Here is a 21,773-nt window from a genome sequence, read left to right as displayed (position 1 = left end):
TCCCTACTTCTGTGCAAGTACCTTAGGATCACAGAGCCAGTTAAATTCAGGAATTCAGGGGCTATGCAAACTGGCCATTAAGACCGGCCTGGGGGAGAAGTCGGGGTGTGGTGTCCACATGACACAGTGCCAAAGGAGCACCTTAAAGTTGCAACACCATGGTTATTGTGCCTTTTGCTCATTATATACTTTTTGCAGCTCCTTTTTGAGCCCTGGAAAGGACAGATTGGGCCTACGGCATGCGGATGCTGTGGCTGTGATCCAACACAGCTGGAGGTGGCTGCAGGCAACCCCTTAGGGACGGTCTGCACAGCCTGTCAGTCCCTTGAGTTACCCAGCCATTTAAAGAGCTCTGTCTCTGATCCTTCCACATACAGTTTCCAATAGAGCAAGCAAGCTCATCATTTTTCACATGCAGGCTAATGAGTTCCCCCCCCCCCCCACCTTAATCTAGCATGTTCATATTTCATAGCAGGAGAAGTTTGAAGCAGATAGAATCGGTCTGTATTGGGCTGAGAAGATTATGTCCCCATTCTGCCATATTAAATCATCTCATTATATACTGTCATCAGAGTAGGTGCAATTGCACATTGGGATTTTCTCTGCACTGTTTGCTGCAGTGTCTGCAATGCAAATCCTGGAGGACAAACCAAGGAGTCGGTAGCTGCATCTTTTGCATGAGTCTATTACAAGAATTACAGGAAATATTTGGGTCTGTTGTAAGGCTGGTGTGTTAGAGATGGAGCATTACTATGGATGATTAGACAATTCTTTGGCTGTGTTTTCTTCCTGCACTGTAAATAATCCAAGAATATGGAATGTCTAAACACTCCTTTTTCTTGTGGTAGAAGTTTTTGGATAATCTTTATTACTGGATTATTTGAAAGTGCAGGAAGGGAAACACTGTCACAGCATTGTTCAAGCCATGATGGGGTAACTGCTTTGAAAGTTTCACCAGTTGTCCCTTTGTACAAATCCTAACCTGGACATAATCTATAATAATAATTGTCCTAATCTATATTTTAGACTGAGAGCTTGCCCCAGGGAGCTCTGGGAATTGTAGTCCCTGAGAGCTTTATGGATATCTAAGGCCCTCTATAGATGAGCCTAAAGTGTGCCCCCGTCATGTGCTAGGGGTTGGCCAAGGGTGCACTGCCCATATGTGCCTCACCCCTAGCACGTGACGAGGGTGTCAAAATGGCGGCGCCCTGTACACATGGGCGCCATCATTTTGACGTGATGGACGCCTAGCTTCTGCATGTCCCAGCATCACTTGCGGCGTCACAATCGTACCGCAGAAAGCTCCGTGGTCTGGAGGCAGTGCCTTCCGCGTGGAGCAAACCAGGGCGGCGGGAGACCGCCCTTTTATGACGGTCTGAATCCCACCAATGACAACAAACAAGTTTTTCAGGGTTCCTTTGGAAATGCCCTGATGACTAAATTGGCTTAACTTTCATTATAAACTGATACCATATCTGTTTATCAAAACAGCCACACTTTTGAATGCTAGTAATTCTTTCCCACCCCCAAATATACACATACTTTGATTATTGCTTCTCCTTCTCCCTTAGACACTACACACTGATTCTGAGCATCTAATTGGTTGTAACCATATACAAATTTCAAAAATGTGCTTACACTTGCTATGAGGTGTGTGTATGTGTGTGCTTGCTTGCTTGCTGGATTCCAATGACTAGTATGGAAGAGACTATGGAGCGAGTAAGAGACCTTTTTTAAAATCCAGACACCCATGACAGTTACCTACTAAAAATCTCTTCTGCTTTTTGTCCATATTTTATCTTATTTTATTTTTCAATGGTGAAAATAACAATGTATGAGTAGCTTAAGTATAGAGAACTAGTGTGGTGTTGTGATCTGTATACTGGACTACGACTCTGGAGGTCAGGATTTGATTCCCCACTCAGCTATGGAAACCCACTTGTGTGAGGAGATTACCACACTGGCAAAAAAGATAAGGGCATAGCAGTATCCTCTCATCAATATAGCATGATAACATGATGATTATCACACAACATCACACAATGTCGCGATTATCCCACAATTATCCCGTGAATAAAGAGGAATTCTAGAGCCTCTTTTTATTCATGAAAAATCCAAGTGAATAAGAAGCAGTGTTAGAATTTCTCTTTATTGATGGGATAATCATTGGATAATTATGACATTACATGACATCATGTGAGAATCAATGCATTATCACACAATATTGACAGAAGCATACCACTATGCTCCTATCTTTTTTGCTGGTGTGATAATCTCCTGAATCACAAACTCTCAGCCCCAGAAAAGCTTGTGATAAGATCACCTTAGAATTGCCATAAGTCAGAAATGATTTGAAGGCACACAGCAACAACAACCCTAGCTACTGTAAAGGCACCAGATCCTGTCTGATCTTGGAAGCTAAGCAGGGTTGGCATCAGTCAATACTTGGACAGGAGACAGCCAATAAATATAAGATTCTGTAGGCTATATTCTGGAGGAAGGAACTGGCAAAAGCACCTCTAAAGTTGCATCTACACTGCAGTATGACATCAGTTTAACTGCCATGGCTCAATACTATGGAATTGTGGGATTTGTAGTTTTGTGTGCTGATAGCCTTCTCTGTCAGACAGCTCTGGTGCCACAACAAACTACAAATCCCAGGATTCCATAGGATAGATTCATGGCAGTTAAAGTGGTGTCAAACTGCATTAATTCTTCAGTATGGCAGCAGCCTGAGTATTCTTTGCATAACAAAACCCTATGAAATTCATGGGGTTTCCATAAGTCAACAGGTGATTTGAAGGCACATACATACACATTCAGTGGTGGCAGAAAATGGGTCAGAAAAAGGGATTCTATCCTCTGCACGCAACCTCGCTAGATACCACAAGAACAGGCTTGGCTCATGATACTTTGGGGTTAGTTACACTGTGAAAATAATCCAGGATGAATCTAGGTTAAATCTCCATTGTTCAATGCACTCAATTAAGTTTTCTTTGGGGGGGGGGGGAGAGCTGCCAAAAACCTACTTAATCCAGAATAATTGATATCAAGGTTTTCCCCAATTTTTTTTAAGATCCACATCCTCAGTAGTGTGAATAACCAATGCTAATAGACCCAAATAGACCCGAGATAAAATGCTGCATACTAAAAAGGGGTTCTGAATGCATTCACATCATTAGCTTCATCTTTATTTTAATGCTTGCACATGTGAGCAACCAAACTTGGAGAGATGCATGTCGATGCGGATCAATGCGGTTCCATAATGTGAATACCAAACCCAGGATGCATGGTGTTATGCTAAAAAAATGATGTATGAATGACCCCTTTGTCACCTGAGGCATAACAGCAAATGATGCCTAGAGTCTACTAGGCCCAGGTTTAAAGTACCAAAAGAATTTCAGAACATGTAAAAGAAAAAGTCCACATTAATCCCCCCACACACCTTTCTCTAGGAGAAAAAATGAAATGCTCACAGATTAAATAACTAATAATCTCTTACATTTTCATGACACCCCAAATTTCCTGTCTGAGGCAGCTGCTTCACTCTAATTCAGGCTAGAGTCAGCTCTGCACATCCCAGCACTCTAAATAAAGAGGAACAACCACTCTAAAGCTATTTTTGAACTGTGAATTTAAAGTCAGGTCTAGCTCGTCTGAGTCTTTCCAAATGGGGGACATCCCGAAATATTTTTGCTATATATTCCATGTATTAGGTCTAATGAACAGTCTGTCAACTGCTGTCAGCTTAGTTAAAATAGCTTCCTACAGTTTAATGTCCTATAATTTCTGATTGAGATGCTTGATGGCAAGCACAATTAAGCAGAATGGAATAATTAACAAGAGCATTGTTGCCTTGCCATGTCTCAGACGATCATCATTACAATGAGAGAGGACAGCAAGACCTTTAAGCAGCTGCAGTGAGCGAACAGCTGCCAACCTTTGTTGGGTGTAAATGACAAATGTATGCTCAGTGTACTTGTTTTATCTTTTGTTCCAACATCTGTGATATAGTCTATATGCCACTAGCAATTACTTGTGGAATTCTGGTAAGGAAAATAAAATATGATTACAAGGACGGAAGCAAATATGATGAGTTATCATAGCCATTATGGCAAAGAATACCGATCTGGCATTCTTGAAATTGCTTAACTGCCGACTGAATGGAATCAATCAGTTTTATTTGTGTAATATATTAACTCCTTTTAAATAATCTGCTCTTTAAAAAAAACCAAACCCTTCCAACAAAAATATAGCCTTTTTATAGCCATTCGCAGTGCGCACAACTTTCGTATTCAAGACTGTGCTTCCAGAAGAGCTCTTGTATCTCAAATGTGGCCCCAAGCTGTTAGCACTTCATGGATCATCAGACAGGAAATGAAACTTCAATTGGAAGGGAAAATATAGACTTTTTGTGTATACAGGTCATAAGCAAGTTTCAGAATTGGGCTATTCTTCGCTTGGGTCTCATTTCCAGCACAATTAAGGCCAATTCAAATGTGATGCCACCCACAAAGAAGCCTGGAATGTATGTCTGTGTCACCACATTTCATGTAGTGACCTGACATCACTAGGTCTTCCTCAGATCATCAGTGCCAACCTAGAGGCCTGCCAGGGTCAGGTACAGATTTCAAGGCTGAGGCAGACTTTGTGGCAGTAAAATACTTTTTAAAAGATGTTTCAAAAAAGACGAAAATTTCACTGAAACTCTCATGGGCAAAGTTGAGACCAGCAAAGTAATTTTTCTCACCTGAGGTGAAGGACAAGATGTTTCTCTCGGCTTCCATGGACAAAAACGGATGGACTGAAAGCTCTTTTTACTTTTCAGGTGATAGGATGGGACACAATTTAAAGCACCAGATTCTTTTATTTATTTATTTTTGGAGGGGAGGCAGAACAGTCTGTGTGGTGTACCCCGCTCTGTCTCAGAAAAGAGAATGTGGGGAGAGAGGTTGAGAAGCATCCAGGAGGATGGCATTGCTGTGTCGTAGCATCTGCCACCTGAGATAATTGTCTCCCTTTGCCTGTTGGCATAATTCTTCTGGTTCATTGAAGCTACAGAATCACCAAAGATGTGGGTGAATGCCCTTTATTTCATTGAAAATCCTCTTTGTCTGGCCTTCTTGACTTTCTGCACTTCACTGAAAGTCCAGAGTAAGTTGTCGAGAAGTGACTCTTTTCATGGGACATTTTTCAGACAAGGAAATGCAGGCAGCCAGAAATGCAGAGGAAAGGAGAGATGTGTCATAGGCTGGATCTACAAAGCAGAATTAGTGTAGTTTGATACTCCTTTAACTGCTAAGGCTCAATGGTATGGAATTCTGAGGTTTGTAATTTTAAAAGATCTTTAGCCTTCTCTGTCAGAGAGCTCCTGTGACAGAACAAACTGCAAAGCCCAATATACAATAGGATGAAACCATGACAGTTAAAACAGTGTCAAACTGCATTAATTCTGCAGTGTGGTAGTAGCCATAGAGAACAGAAGAACACACAGCATAAATAGACACATTTCAGTGTTAAAATAAGTTCAAAATACCACCAATATATATATTTTTAAAAAACCTATAGCACCCTGATAATGAAAACCTCAGGGATTTTTTTTTTTGGGGGGGGGGCAGGGGGAGAAAGACCAGGTCCAACACACACCAGAAATAATCCAGTTTTAGACAGATTTAATTGCTCTGGTTCAGTGCTTGGGAATCCTGGGAACTGTAAATGCTATGCCCCCCAAGTGGCCTGAAACTGCTTCTTTTGGCCTGTCTGTTTGAGGCCTACATCTACTTCCTAAGATGAAGTCTATGAAAGCTTATGCTACAGCATCATTTGCACAGTCTCAAAGATGCTGCAAGATCCCTTTGCATACTGATATTCCAGACTTGAAAGGCAGCATGGCAGAGTGGTTTGAGAATTGGACTATGACTCTGAAGACTAGGGTTCAGATCTTTGCTGAGCCATGAAACTCACTGGGTGATCTTGAGCAAGTCACTTACTCTCAGCCTCAGGGGATGGCAATGGCAAACCCTGTTTGAAGAAACAGGCCAAGAAACTTCCATGATAGGGTTGCCTTAGGGTCACCATAAGTCGGAAATGACTTGAGGGCACACAACAACAACAACATTCCAGACTAACATGGCTAGGTCTCTGAATTCTACTGATACTGAATATACAAAGTTTTGTAGGAAAGTTATTCTTTGCATTTATACTATTCTCTCTCTCTCTCTCTCTCTCTCTCACACACACACACACACACACACACACAAACACACACACCAGTTTGAGGACTGAAATATACAATTATATATTTTTAAAAAGGTCACCTGTAGAAAATGACAACCTTAGACTTTCAAGGTAGTTTCATCCCTGATTAAGACTTGTTAATTGAAAATATTTAGTAGAGATGTCATGTATGAGCCAGGAATTTCTGTCGTCTCTTCATTATGACATTGCAAAAAGTTAAAACAGGCAGCAGCAGGGTGGGGTAGGTGGACAATTTTCTCAAATCTGAAAGCAAGCAGGATTATGTCTTAAAGAGTGATTCATGATATAAAATGTGAGGGGGAAAACCATTGTTATGACAAATGACAGGAGAGGTGGATGGCATCTTTAACCATTAATATAAACTGAGAAAGAGGAGGAGGGAAAAACTTATTTCATAGAAAAACCAAATAGCAAAAGAGACCCTTCCCTCGCCATGCCCCTGCCTCACCAACGCAAGCTTAAGTAGCATAATGATTGTTTGCTCAACATCTTCATTTGCCACATGGGCACAAAGGCTGTCATGTTATTATGCATTATTTTGTTGATCAACAATAGTGAAAGCCATGGGCACGCCCAATCTGTCAGTCTGCCGGTGAACTCTTGACATTTCCTCTCCCTGCTATTTGTTCCTTCTCGTGTTAGCAAACATGGTTGTGATGACAACACAGGCAAATCATAGGCTGAGGATCATATGCAAATGTTTTGTTTGCAAACAAACTGATGGCCTTTCCACTGAAGTGGAAGGGGTGGGGGAATCTAAAAATTCAGTGCCATTTAATTTTCCTTCATAGTATCAACAAGAACATTTGTTTGCATGTTGTGGGGGGGGGACAAATATCCAAACATCACTGATGGTGTAAACAAACACTCATATTAGTTGCTATATGAACAGGAGTAAGAGAAAGCCCGAAGCTTCCATGCTAAGTCATGGTTGGCTTATATCAATTATTTGCAATGGACCATTGAGGAACAATGAGCATGACATTTTGCTTTCCCTTTTTTTTTCTTGGTGGGCCTCATCCAATGTACACAAAGAGAACTGGAAGATCCCCAGTGACATTTGCAAATGTGGCTTCAGGCCTTAAAATGGTAAAAGTATTCTTATGGCAGATCTCAAAAGATTCAGGAAACTGAATCCTTCCCAAAGCAGAGGCTCTTAAATTCTGACACTCTCAATCCCTTATGGTATGAACTGTGGGGAAGTGGAGGAGTGGTAGTCTATATACTGTACTTTCGCACATCAAAATCATGAAGACAAACAAAAATAACATTCTCATACCAATGTTCTAAGGTCTACGCTCAGAACAAAAGACATGACAGTCTGCAAATTCAGAACAGAAAAAGTTGTTATGTGGAAAGCCTCTCTAAGGTAGTGCTAACTCCTGGAATAGTTGGAGGAGGAAAAGAAAGTTAGAGCGGTCCAGTGTGCCAGGGGCTCCCTGCTTGTAGAAATCTAGCTATTCAGGGAGAATGGACAAGTACACCCCGAAGGTAGAAAACTAGGTGCCCAGCATTGATCATGAGTGGGAACCTCTTTGTGAACTCAGATGATCCACCCTGTGTCACTCCAGAGTGCTCTAGATTTTCGGGAAAGAACCAGAGCAAATCGTGAATAACAATTAATATGATTATTTTGTACATGTATTTTGTAATAACTAAACCAACCAAATAAACATTTGATCACAGTTTTGTAAATTAAAATATTCTTTTCTTTCCAGACATAAAACACTCTTACTTAAACTCATTTTGGATTTCCTTGATGTAGTTAAATCAAAAAACTTCTTTACATGAGATGAAGCAGAAGGCAGGCCTGATACCCAGCTGCTGTTGTGTTGGCTCTACCAGTGGGATATTTGTTTGTTTGTTTGTTTAGGGATGCATAAGGATAAGGGTTTTCCCCTCCCACCTGCTCATAGAAGGGGGAAGTGTCATTTATTATGGGAATTTCCCTGTAGGATTGCCAATATCTCAGGGTACATCCTGTCTATCATAGTAAAGGGATACCATAGTAAAGGGATATTGAGTCTTGGGGGACAACTCTCACTGTTGTGTAGGCCAAAATGTGACATGGAAATTGGAAATGTTTACCCTTGGGAAAGGGGATAGTAACAGTATGCTGCTTGCTTTAATATTGTCCCCCAACTCAAATAATCTGGGGAACCTTGACAACAATTCCTCCTCAATTGAAAATGTTGCTGGCCAATGCCAGATCAGCGAATGGTAAAACACAACTTGTTTCTGGATAAACATGATGATCTGGGCTGTATTTCAGAGATCTGGTTGGAAGAGATGGATATGTGTTTCTCAGCTTTGTCTACCAGGGTTCTCAAGTAAGACCTGGGTGTGAAGGTGGGAAGGCAGACTTGTAGTTGTCTGTTGTGACCCCATCACCGTCACTAGTATATCCAAGTATGGGTATTTGAAAATGGGTCATCAGGAAAAAGAAGGGATTCTTCTGGTGTACCTCCTACCCTGCTGTATAGCAGTCTTCCTTTGTGAGCAAACAGAGATGATTTCAAGGTAGGTATCATGTAGCATCATAGAATCACGTCACCTTGCTGTTCAGAGAAACTTCAACACTGCTATGCTCAGACTTCCCTGTTGCAAGAAAAGGGGGATCATTGCTATGGTGACTGCATGTCACGGCAATGATGCGCCATGAAAAAGGAACCGCAAAACGTGGCTCCTTCTGCTGCTGCTGCCAAGGCACAATTAGAACCCTGGAGCAGCGACGTGATGTCCCTTGTGCACTGTGCTGTTTGGATGCAGCACACAAGGCACGTCATCGGTGCACGAGCCATGTGAACGCACACATGCCAAAATGGTGTCCGGATGGCATGGTACGCCTCGGGAGCATGCGGACACTCCACATTCCTGAACCCTAAAATCGGCCCCAGGCTGGCGCTTTGCACCAGTCTGTACCAGACCTGAGTTAGCACATAAGGTCTGCCATGGCAACTATGGATTGGTCCCAAGTCATATCTGGCTCTTCCCATGCTACTAGAGATGGATGGTGGAAATATGGACACTCAATTAAGGCCAGACAACACCATACAGTGTCACAGGCTCTCACAAGATAAGCAGAAAAGTCTAAAGAAGATATTTGGTTTAACATGGTTATAGAACTTCCAGGATCACAAAGCTGATAAGATAGGACTTCTGATCTTGGAAACTCTGTACCCATGTTTACAAAATCCTATTCAAACCTTCAGATTTAGTATTTGAATAATTTTTGTGAGTTTTTTGGGCTATGAGGCCATGTGTGAGAAGAGTTTATTCCTGACGTTTCACCAGCAGCTGTGGCTGGCACCTTCAGAGAAGATGCCAGCAACAGCTGCTGGTGAAATGTCAGGAATAAACTCTTCTCAAACATGGCCTCATGGCCTGAAAAATCCACAAAAAACTATGGATGTCAGCCGTGAAAGCCTTTGACTTCACATTAGTATTTGAAGTTCTAACATCTTTGGTGGCACTGGCTATGGGAGGCACAGGACCTACATATAACCTTCGCACATTCAAATGTGACCAAATAGGGGCTGGTGTGGAACCACTATGGTGGCATCAGCATTGTGCTGTATGGCTTGATGTCAGGCATCAGTATATTTCAGCACTGGACACTCATCTGTTCATCTCCACTAGAGTTGCAGCAATAAAGTTGAAACCTTCTCCCAACAACTCAGACACACCATCCTAGGTATTTGCATATGGGTTTGCACCTGGAAACCTGAAACTTTGGATTCATTTTGTGCATCCTTGTTTACAGGGTCAATTTGAGTAGCTATCTAAATAAAAATAGCCGGCATTATGGAAATCATGCTAAAAAGCCACAGGCAAATAATTTTCTTGGGAAGCCCGCCCTAGGATTTTCTAATTCAGGAGAAAAACCTCAAACATGATGGATAAGGAGGGTGTTTACATCAAAGACTGCAATGAACACAGAGATAGATTACATGCCTAAGATTAAGGTGAAATGCTGTATCCAGTTACCTAGGCACAAGCCCATTAAACGCAGTAACATTTACTTCTGAGTAAACACAATAATGCCTGTGATGCAAACCTCCAATCAAAATAACATTTCATGGGATAATGATCCATAAAACTCTGTAAGCCTTATTTCTGAGCCAATATAAATAGGATATTTGCAGCTTTGGCAAGTACAGCACAGCTTTTCTCAGACTTTCTTTTCAAGACCTCAAATACCCTAATCCATGGATGCAATGGAATTTACATACAGTAAATATAGTTCCATTGATTCAATGGGCCTATTCTAGTTGGACTAGCAACTGGATTTAATCCCAACTGTTTAAAAAAGTTTCATGTATGTATTTATTTATGAATTTATTTATTTAATTCAAGCAATGCCTTTCTATGGGGAAAAGGCACTCAAAGCAGGTGGCAGCAACAAAATTCAAATAAAGACAAACACAATTAAAGAAATTAAAATTTCAATTAAAAACAAATTAATAAAAAAGAAATAGCTCTTATACCACAGTCTATTTTAAATGCCAAAATAAAGCACTATTGGCTGTGGGTGAGAGGACAACAAAACAGGGCCAGCATAGCCTTCCTTGGCCATGAGTTCCAGAATCTGGGATTGGCCACTGAGAAATCATTATTTCTCTCTCCACCAAATGTACCTGAAACAAAGTTGGGACTGAAACCAAGCGCCCTACAAATACTTTATAATCAGGACAAGCTCATATGGCAGAATATGGCTCTTAGGCCCTGTCTGTGTGTGCAAAATAAACTGGCCGACCCCCTGTCCTCTTGGCGGGGGGGGGGGGGGCAGGCTGGAGACAGTCTCTGCCTGTTGAACACCACATTTTAATAGTGTTACAACCTGGCTCTGGTGCTGAATGTGCCAGATATCATTTGTACTATTCACACCAGAACTAGGATGTGGGCTGTGTGTTGTCCAAACAGGATGCCACTAGAACTGGTGGTGGCGGGGATGGCCTAAGTAGTGATTGTGAATACAGAACAGTTACCAAGATTTACTCATCCATAATGGTCCATACGGATGCCCCTGGTGATGCAATGGTTAAATGCCAATACTGCAGCCACATTGTTGTGAGTTTGAACCCACAGGGCTTCCGTCCTTTTATAGGCTGGTAAAATGAATACCCAGCTTGTTGGGAGCAATTGGTTAACACATTGTAAACCACTTAGAGAGTGATTACTTCACTACAAAGTGATACAGAAATGTAAAGTGCTATTGCTATTGCATATTCATGATCACTTAGTCATCATTGTGTCATTATTGCCAGTAGGTTTGTTACACAATTGTGTTACTATTGCCACTAAGTTAAGTATATTGTTGTTGTGTGCCTCCAAGTCATGTTTGATTTATGGTAAATTTTACAACAAAATCCAAAATCCACTCTAATAAACTCTATTAGCAACAGAAAAGTAATTTCTTTTGAGATCCTCGGTCCCTATCCTGTGTGAAGCTAACCTTTCTTTTGTTAGGCAGAGAATATTAAATTTATCAATGAGTCTCCATACTTTTATATCTGGAAAAAACTTTTAAATACTCTAAGGGTAAAACTTGCTAAATTAGTCCCAAAATATAGCCCAAAGAAATAGTTTACCTTTTACTTCTTTGCCTGTTGAAGAGGCCAGTGAAGCTCTGAAAGCTTGCAGACTGTATACTGGCCTCTGGAGTTCGTCCAATAAAGGATTGTGGATTTTGTTAAATTTGCTTCATGGCCAACATGGCTACTCCTAAATATATCTAACTAAGTGGCTGATAGAGAATACTGACCATTATCTTTTTCGACAATAGCTCCTAGTATCCCTCATGGGATATTCTGCCAAATGGCAATGTTTCCAACTTTCCTGTGTTTCCCTCTTTGTTTTTATTTATTTGTAGCAATGGAGTTGTCACCATCATTGTCAGTCACTGTAAATATGGCAGGTCCTTCCTCTGGGGAACATTTGAGGAACTGCAAGGAAACTCAAGTGAATTTCCACAAGACCAGCAAAATGTCTTAGGGTGGATCCTGCACATTCCAATGCTGTGACCAGCTTTCACCTAGAACACACTTCAAAGCAGATATGGTGATTCCTCCTCTGGCAAAACATTTGAGGGATTTCAAAGGAAGCCCAAAGCATTCAGATAAGACAAAGGAAAAGTTCTCTGGGAGGTTTCATATTTGCCCAGCCCTAATAACAGGCTGCATGCAGAAAGCAGTTCTACCTATTGTGCTGCCTTCCCACACAATCATGTTGAAACTCCTCAAAATGTGGAGGAATGGCTTTGCCCCTGGTCTGTAATAATACATGTCAGCTACAAAGCCCTATGAAATGAAAACAATGACATTGAATTACAGTTTTGCACAGATATTTTTATCCTCTGTAATATAGAAGTCAGCGTATCAAAGGGCTTTAGTGCATTCTGAGGAGGAGGGGAGTTGAAGTGGTGCAGTCTATAAATGAACTGCTTGGGACCGACAGTAGGCACTGCTTATTTACTTTCTGTTTATAAACCTTAATGTGTGTTTTCCATGCATTCTGCTTCATGCCGATGATCACTAAGTACAAGCGTTCCTTTAAATCAGCAGTGACTGTGGTTTGGCTTGCTTCAAACTATGTAAATTTATAGTTCGGCTGAAGGCTCCAGACTTTTCAGTTTTGGTCACTCCCTTTCAGAATATCAGTGTGTGCATAGCCCCTTATGTGGAATACTATGCAGCCTTTAGAGCATTGCGGGTGAGGAGGGGTTGGAGAGGAGGGAGGAGAAGAATTAGTCTGCATATGGTACAAGAAACAGCACATAGTTTGATGTCAAGTCCTTCAGTAGTTATGATATCAGGCCCTCTACAAAATTTTGATTAGAAGTCCAAGGGACTTGAAAGTAATATATGATTCAGTATGCAGACAACACAATGAAATATTTAAAACATGTTTTAGAAATCTGAAGCACAAGGCAGGCAAGCCAGGGTTGTCATTATTTGTGTACTACTGAAAGGGTTTTGATATTGGGAGAATAAGAGAGAATAAGGGCTCTCCCTATGGACTTGGTGGTAGTGGCAGCTATTCTTTAAAAATAATTAGTTACTTTCTGAGCTCCCAATCAGTTGCCCCTATAATTACTTTTTTAAAGCGCACCTAGTTATTCACTATTCAAAGGTAACTGAATCAGTGACTTTCTCTTACTTTTGTTAAAATATCAGAAAGTTTTAAGGCACTTATCTGTAGTAAACAAACAAAAACAGCTGTTCTGTGAGATCACATAGCTTTCTAACTATAAAAGTCACAAAAAGTAGGTAAAAATTAAAATTATACAGTATCTCAAAAGGAATGGATTTATCTTTTGTCGTATTGCAGTTGTTGTATATGCAGGCTGTATCAGTTCTGCAAAAAGATGTAAATTACAAATAAGCTGTTATTTGTGACAATTTATGTGACTATTTACTTGGCATCTTTGCTTTTGGATCAGGCTTACATTCTTCAGACACTACATAGTGCCATGACATCTCACTCTGGGTGTGGGATAAATCTGGTTTTATATTTGTTAAACTTGAACAAATGTAATTTTCCATTCAATTCATTGAGAAGGAAATCTTCATCATATATGACTTTTCTGCTCCCAGATCCAACACAAGTTTCTAATGCCTATCTTCATCCACATCTACATAGTTTTACAATCTGTCTTTCTACTTCTCTATCCTAATACATCCATGGCTTTCTTCTTTTCTTTCTGTAAGCGTCATACAACCAAACATCTTCAATTCTCACCTGCTCTTCCTCTCAGAAGTGGAAATTTGGAAGGGAAAAGAGACATATTTGCATAAAATGTGCATATTCTAATGTATAATTACTAGAACTACAATAAAAAGAAATACATCTCATCATATTGAAGAATATAACCAGTTGTTGATGGGCAACAAAGGTCTCACCTAAAGTTCTTTATCTTCAAACAGGAGGAGATATATCATTCTTCAACTGTGGTCCCTCAACACTGGAAATAATGCAATTTCATGCCACTTTAACTGCCTTGGCTCCATCCTACAGAAACCTGGGATTTGTAGTTTTGTGAGATACCAACTCTTCTGGGCAGAGAAGGCAGAGGAGGATGCTGTCTGAAATTCTCTTAGAAAAGCCCTCCAGCTATTAGGGCTGTTAGAAAAAGGATCCTGCCCCTCAGACTAACTCAGCTCAGTTATGTAATGGGACTTAGCTCACGGTTTCCTCTGAAGCTCTTAAATGTCAGGGAAGAGCTACTATAAGAGGGCTTGAAATAATCATAGCCTAAGCCAATGGTTCTAACACAGTGGGACGGGACCTTCAGTGGGGTATAAGAGTTGCTCAAGGGGGATGTCAGACTCTGATCCCACCATGAGCAACTCTTATACTCCCCTGGAAGTCCCGTCCCACTGTGTCAGACCAAAGAAAGGTAAGGATAATTCCTTTGAAAGCTTAGGAGAGTGTTACGTTTTGTTCGTTTTATCTTTAAAAAAAAAAGCAGAAAAGAGGTCACATAAGGCTATGGGCAGTCCTATACTTTCCTAACCTACTCCCCACCATGAGCTGTTGTATCATTCTGCACTCTGAGACAGTTAGAAACTGTGTGCTCAAGAACTTGAGCAGAGAAAGGCACATAATTTGTCAGATCATTAGGTACTAATGGCTCTCCAACCATTTCGTTTCATGAATTAAATTATGAAGGTTTTTTCTTCCTGGTTTGTGGTTGGTGCTTCCATTTTCCACCACATGTTGCCACATTGAGAGCTTGGAAATATTCCTTTTATGCGCTACAACTTCCAAGCTCCGTTAGTCAGCAAAGCCACTGGTTATGCAGACAGGAGCACTCTGGAAGTTTCAAGTCCTGGTTACATTAAAAAAAGGAAATACATATAAAGAGGCAATATTTATACAATGTGCATATATCTTTATGTGGGAAGATCTATTGTCTTAAACCACTGCTCAGAGGCTGTAGATCTCAGCAGAATTAGGGGGGGGGGAATAATCAGCCTCAGATTCATCACTCATTTTTTCCTATTGATATGAGGGGCACTGCTAAAGGATGCTGAGACAGTTTTGAGATTATATTCTGGGTGGCTCCTGGAGTATTCTGGTTGATGCAGACACCACCTCTGTGGCCGAACAAGCCTTTCCCAACTGGGAGGATTGATCCACCCATGAAGTCTGGGCTATTGGTGGCTTTAATTAAACATGAAATACTGTTCATTTGAACATTTTTGACTAACTTTGTTTGGTTCAGTTTTACAGTAAATCTGACAAAGTTCCAGCGACCAGGTTCACTTTGTTAAAAAGAAGAAGTGTTAATGGTCTACCAAACAAATGACTCTATTATGAACACACAGAGAGTACATTCCTCTTTTGCCATTGATTAAAGCAGGACTGGCTGTTCCTTGATTAAATACCAAAAGGACTGATACTCTCTGGGTTGTCCCAGCATTATATGTATGTGACTTTTTTGCCTTAAGATAGTATCTTTATAATAGTTCTTTACCATTCATTTCATAACCATGTCTGACAAGCTGTTTCATTTGAATCAACAAGATTGATTGCTTGTTCTCTAAAGAATAGTTTGTCAGCTTAAAGAATGAGTGGAGATGGTGAAATTTGGGCCTTAAAAGATGGCTAATCTTCAGGAATCTATCTAAATCTATTTATCTGACTGCAATGTGATGATTCCTTCCTTACAGTTTAGGGTTGCCTGGATATGGGCATGAAAGATTTGTGTGCTTTCCCCATCAAAACAACTGGCAATAAGCATTAGTAAATTAATTTATTACAGTAGGCTAAGTGCATGTCATTGCTAAACAGCAGCTGTTCTGATTATCATTTGAAGCATTTATGCCATATTCATGAAAGGAAAAGAACATATGAATACAAATAAATGTTTTGCTTTTTGTCCTAATATGAGATCTCAGTGTCACCTAATGAAATTGATTAGCATATTTAGGATAAATAGAGAGAAATAATGCAAGCAATACAATTAGCTACAGTGGGTCCTTAGTATTCACTAGAGTTTGGTTCCAGGACCCTCCGTAGATACCAAAATCCATGGATGATCAGGTCCACTCTATTTGGCAGACTGTATCTCTTTGTATGAACCAGCTCAGACTCTGAGATCCTCTGGAGAGGCCCTTCTCTCCATCCCAACATCATCACAAGCATGGCTGGTGGGGACATGAGAAAGGGCCTTTCTGGTGGCTGTCCCTAAACTCTGGAGCTCTCTGCCCAGAAGGATCAGAACAGCTCCTTCCTTGATGGCCTTTCACCAGGAGGTTAAAACCTACTTGTTCACACAGGCTTTTAAGGAATTGTTATAAGGACAGGCTGGGATGTTGTACCATTTATAAAAAACAATGTTTGATACAGATATATATATATATATATATATATATATATATATATATATATATTTAAAATGTGTTTTTAATTCTTTTAATAACTATCTTTTAATGTACTTTTTTCTATGTTTTTAATTGTACTGTTTTTAATATTGTGTAGTTCTGGGAAAAGAGTGGGATACAAATAAATATAATAATAATAATAATAATAATAATAATAATAATGCTCAAGCCCCATTAAATGCAATGGCATAATAAAATGGTGTCCCTTGTATAAAATGGCAAAATTAAGATTAGTTTTTGGGAATTCATATATTTTTAAAATATTTTCACGCCATGGATAGTTAGATCAATGGATAAAGACTCCATGGATACAAAGGGCTGATGGGTTCACTATGACAGCTGAATGTGGTGACTGGCAGCCAATAGCTTTGATGGATTAAAAATGTATTTAATGAGGATGAGGCCTACTGTAATATACAATAGTGAGGCCTACAAGTGCATGATAGTGATGGGTGAACTTAATGTAATCTAATTTGAATTATCAATCTAATGTTATAATGGCGATATAAATTTTCCTGCATTATCACATTTGGAAATATGTCACATTTTTTGCATATACAAGAACAAAGTGCATTATTATAATATGGAAAGTACAGTATTATATTCCTGCCTCCTCTCTCTGTGTTACAACATCACACATCACAATGTAGCTTTCTCTGTTTGGCTGTTATCACACCTATTTCATTTAAAATAAACTTATTTGACATGGAACCACAGGCAGAGATAAAGCTGATGACTTTCTTTGGCAAAGAGTAACTAACTAATAGGTTAAAATAAAATCATTTAGTGCATGTACCAAGAACAGATATTTTAATTTCCTTTGATAACTAAGATGACACAGTAAGCAGTACTGTCTGAGAAGGATCAATGGTGGAGTTTGACTGCTTAGTTATGACACTTGCAAACCCTCTAACAATACTGGTTTGGCAAGGACGGCTTTCCTTAATCCTTTGCCATCCAAGTCTCTCATTTGCTTTTATAATGTCCCAGTTTCTCCCTTCTTTACCACTTCTGTCTATCATCCTCAGCTTACTTAGATTGCTACAAACTGAGTTCAAAGGGTAAAATTAGTTTGCTCTCCATTTACACAGAAGAAGGTAGAGGAGAGAAGAGCGCAGAATTTTGCCTTTCAGAGTAGGCTCAGGCAAAGCAAACTGCTGCAGCCTCTCTTACCTTGTGTGTTTGTCCTCATTCATAACTTTTGCCATCAAGATCACACTCTGATATTGCTTGGCTACACATGTCCTGGCTTTTATCTGTGAAATGATGGAGGGTATTCAATTGTACAACCCCCCACCCCCCCACCCCCCAGAAATTAATGTGTAAGTCTATTTGTGCTTTTTGAGTTACCAAAAAAGTTACTATTTTATGGCATCAAAGTCAGTGCTTGTTGTACATATTGGAATTACAGATCAGCTTTGAAATATAGGCCAACTAATTATAAGTGGCACTGGCATTGCAGGTGTGAGGAGAAATAAATAAAATCTTTAGTTTTATATGTACTTCTGAATATATACAGTGCAAATATGGAGTAAGGAAGTTTCTCTCTCCCCTCCCCTATTTCCTCCTTTTTTAAAATGAGAAAAATAACCCTTAAAACTCAGTATACTCCTTCATCTAAGCAAGAATGAAAATGTGTAGTACATGATACTAGACATTGTTGTTGTTATTATTATTATTATTATTATTATTATCTGCAACCGGACTTGTTTATCTCGGATTGGCCTTTCTAGTCATCAATGCGCTTGTAGAAAGCATGGGATGAGTCCTTCCTGAATCTTCGTTCGCGAAGAAAAGCCAGAGAGAGAGATTATTAATTTTTCTTCACCATAATGAAACACAATATCAATCCAGTTTATACTTCAATCCTGATAGATTCATTTTACATTGGAAAAAAGAAGAAAAGAAAAAAACCTCATCCCCTTCCCCCTTTGGATATTTACAAAATAACAATCACCTATTTTAACAGCGGTTTTCTACCTTATTGGCAAAGACATATAGCGCATTCGGAAGGCTTCACAAAAGAGTCTGGAGTAACAAACACTTGAGGCGAAGCACAAAAATCAGTATGTATAGAGCCACTGTACTGTCTATTCTCCTCTATGAGTCTGAAACATGGGTCACCTATCGCCAACACCTACGACTCCTTGAACGCTTTCATCAGCGCTGTTTACTCACAATTCTACATATACACTGGACTGACTATGACAAATGTTGCTGTCCTCGAGCAAGCAGGAATCACCAGCATTGAGGCCATGCTATTGAGGACGCAGTTGCGCTGGGCAGGACATGTTTCTAGGATGAAGGACCATCGCCTCCCCAAAATAGTATTCTATGGTGAACTCGCCACGGGTCAGCGTAAGAGGGGCGCCCCAAAGAAGAGATACAAGGACTCCCTGAAACAACATCTCAGGCTTGGCCAGATAGATCACCAACAATGGTCCTCCCTGGCCTCGCATCGGGAGGCATGGAGACGTACTATCCATGACGCTTCAGCCATCTTCGAAAGCTCACACCGAACGAGCCTTGAAAAGAAACGACAATGCAGAAAGAACCGCAACCTGGAAACATCACCCAAGGAGACTTTCTGCTGTGCTTTCTGCAACCAGAACTGTTTATCCCGAACTGGCCTTTTTAGTCACCAACGCACATGTACAAAGTGCGGGATGAGTCCTTCCTGAATCTTCATTCGTGAAGCAAAGCCAGAGAGTCTACCTTATTTCATCTATTTTAAGAAGTACAATAGCAGATCAATTCACTCCTTAAATAATAAATCTTTTTGCTTATATGTATGAATTATACACTTATTCTCTACTATGTTCATTAATCTATAAAATATCAATTTTGTTTACGTTTATCTTTCATACCTCCATACCATCACATTCATTGATTCTTTCCTTGTACATATACATTTAAATATTTACCTTTAAGTAGACCATTTCTTTTTTACAATATTTAGATATTGCTTCCCAATCTTTTTCCCATTTCTCAATTGGTTTTTCTCTAATTAAACTGTTCTGTTATGTTTCAATATACCACAGGGACATAGCCAAGGGGGGGGGGGGGTTCTTGGGGTCTGGACCCCTCCCTTCCATTAGAAAAATGAATGGTGTGTGTTGCTGTGCTGCCACAGCCAAGCACCATTATAATGGTGGCATTTAGTCTGGACTTCCCCCCCCCTTCCTAAAATCCTAGCTACGTCCCTGTATACCAGGAGTTTGGCCTTATTTGCTCTCTGCATGACTTTTCTCTTACATCCTTGGCAAACCTGCAGTGGGTTTGGCTGGAAGAATTTTCAGCTATGTTTCTGTATTGAAATTGAAATATGTACTTAAAAAAAAATTACCCCTAGATACTTCCCAATACCTCATTCTGAGCAGGCAATGTGGGAAACAATCCCGACTCCAGAGTTAAGCAAAGAATGTTTTCATTCATCTCCCCTCCCTTACAACTATGGCACACTTAAGACATGTCCCAGACTTCAACATGAATTCGACATAAATTTGTCAGTTCTCACCATGCTGTATAAACTTCACAGAATTGCTGTTCATCTCTGGGCCTTCAGCATGCAAGACCAATCTTAAGGATAAAGTTTAATTTTGGGTATGTGCAATGTGGCTTTAAAGTTTTCACAATCAGTTGGCCTGGAAACAATTCTGCCTCCTGCCTCACTAGCCCTTATTTTATTTTATTATTTCCCCAACTTTCTCCTAAATTGGGCCCAAGCCACTTGAAAGACTTCAGGGAGACTTCATTTGCCCTATCACACTACACTGTTATAGCATTATTATTCCACTTTAACTGCCATGGCAACATTGTATGGAATCCTGTGATTTGCAGCTCAGGGAGGGGAAATCAGAACCCTAAACCAGAGAGTACTTGATTTGATCAGTCAACATTCCAAGCAAAAATGACTCTGGTTTCAACTGTACCTTGAATTTTAAAATGTCTTCTAACATTAAATGAATTTGAGTCCAATATTTCTGTGCTTTATCACAGGTCCATGTAGTTTTTAAAATACATCTAAATGACTTTTCTGTTGCCCCAGACTATTTTCCTGGCAATTCTTTAACTAACTGCAACTTTTTATTCCTCTCCTGCCACACTGAATGGGTTTTCTTTTAATTCCAAGATTTATCAGAATAATGTTGCCTACTCTTGTTCTTTCTCTTTTTTTATTTGTCTTTTGAAGGAGTTATAATGATACAGCATATCAGTGCATCACTGAAGTAGCTCTGAAGTACTGTACGATAACATTAAGATCTTTAAAAAAAATGGAGAGGGGAAAAATCATAACACATCACAGTTTGTTTTTGAAAAACCTTTGGAATTGCCATAGACTTTAGTTCTGGATCTGAAGAATCACTACAAACAGACCCCAGAAGAATGGAACAAGTGCACTTGGCAAAGCCTGGGAAAACCAAATAAATTATATTATGAGAACTCATACTTTTTAGACCTGTCTGGAAGAGCTCTCATGTGATATGGTTTCTGGTGCATGTTGATCATGCTGTAGGACCTAGAGATCTCTAGTGAGAGAGATTCTAGATAGTTATAGGTCCACCAGTGTGACTCTATAGTCAACTTCCACTGGAAGCAGACCATAAAATTGCACTGAAGGGGTCATACTGTAGTGAAATCAAATATAGGTGTGCCATTCAGACTGGAATGCTAGCTTATCACCTGATCAATAAAATTCTTGGGGTACAAAGAATGAAATTATGGCCTGAAATAGATGGCCTGGATGGAGTGGTATGCTGCTGCAGTTTGTGCTGGGGCCATGGCAACTGCACATGCCTGGCCCCGATTTGGGCCACCACTGCAGTCTTGAACTGGAGTGCCTGAAGGAAGAATCCTATCTGCTCCTTCACAGCCTGGCTCTTCTGAGATGGTGCAGTGTTGGCGCAGTTACAGCAATGTACTAGGTGTGCACCATCTGCATGCCATGCCCCGAATGCAATGGGAAGCCACGTCATTTGACCCATGTGATTTGGGCCTATCTCACAGGTGCCTATCCATTGCATGTAGATTAATACAAATGCAGGTGTACAATTTAAATTTAAGGACTGAGTTCCAATAAAATGCAAGTGGCACAAAAAGGCCCACCAGTGTACTTATGCTGGATCC

General features: G+C 40.1%; 1 long non-coding RNA gene across 1 annotated transcript in view; it reads right to left on the bottom strand.

The window, feature by feature from the left end:
- Positions 1 to 6,454, bottom strand: part of LOC149312344 (uncharacterized) — a 29,606-nt gene extending 23,152 nt beyond the window's left edge. The window contains exon 1 of the long non-coding RNA XR_016281402.1: positions 6,318 to 6,454. This is a non-coding gene — a long non-coding RNA (uncharacterized LOC149312344). The remainder of the gene's footprint in view (positions 1 to 6,317) is intronic.
- Positions 6,455 to 21,773: the final 15,319 nt, after the last annotated feature.

The sequence above is a fragment of the Sceloporus occidentalis genome, unplaced genomic scaffold (genome assembly GCF_023333645.1).
Source record: "Sceloporus occidentalis isolate IW3139 unplaced genomic scaffold, rSceOcc1.0.p SCAF_5, whole genome shotgun sequence".
In the NCBI taxonomy this organism is placed as follows: Eukaryota; Metazoa; Chordata; class Lepidosauria; order Squamata; family Phrynosomatidae; genus Sceloporus; species Sceloporus occidentalis.
Note: the sequence above shows the minus strand (reverse complement) of the source record. Positions and strands in the feature narration are given on the sequence as shown.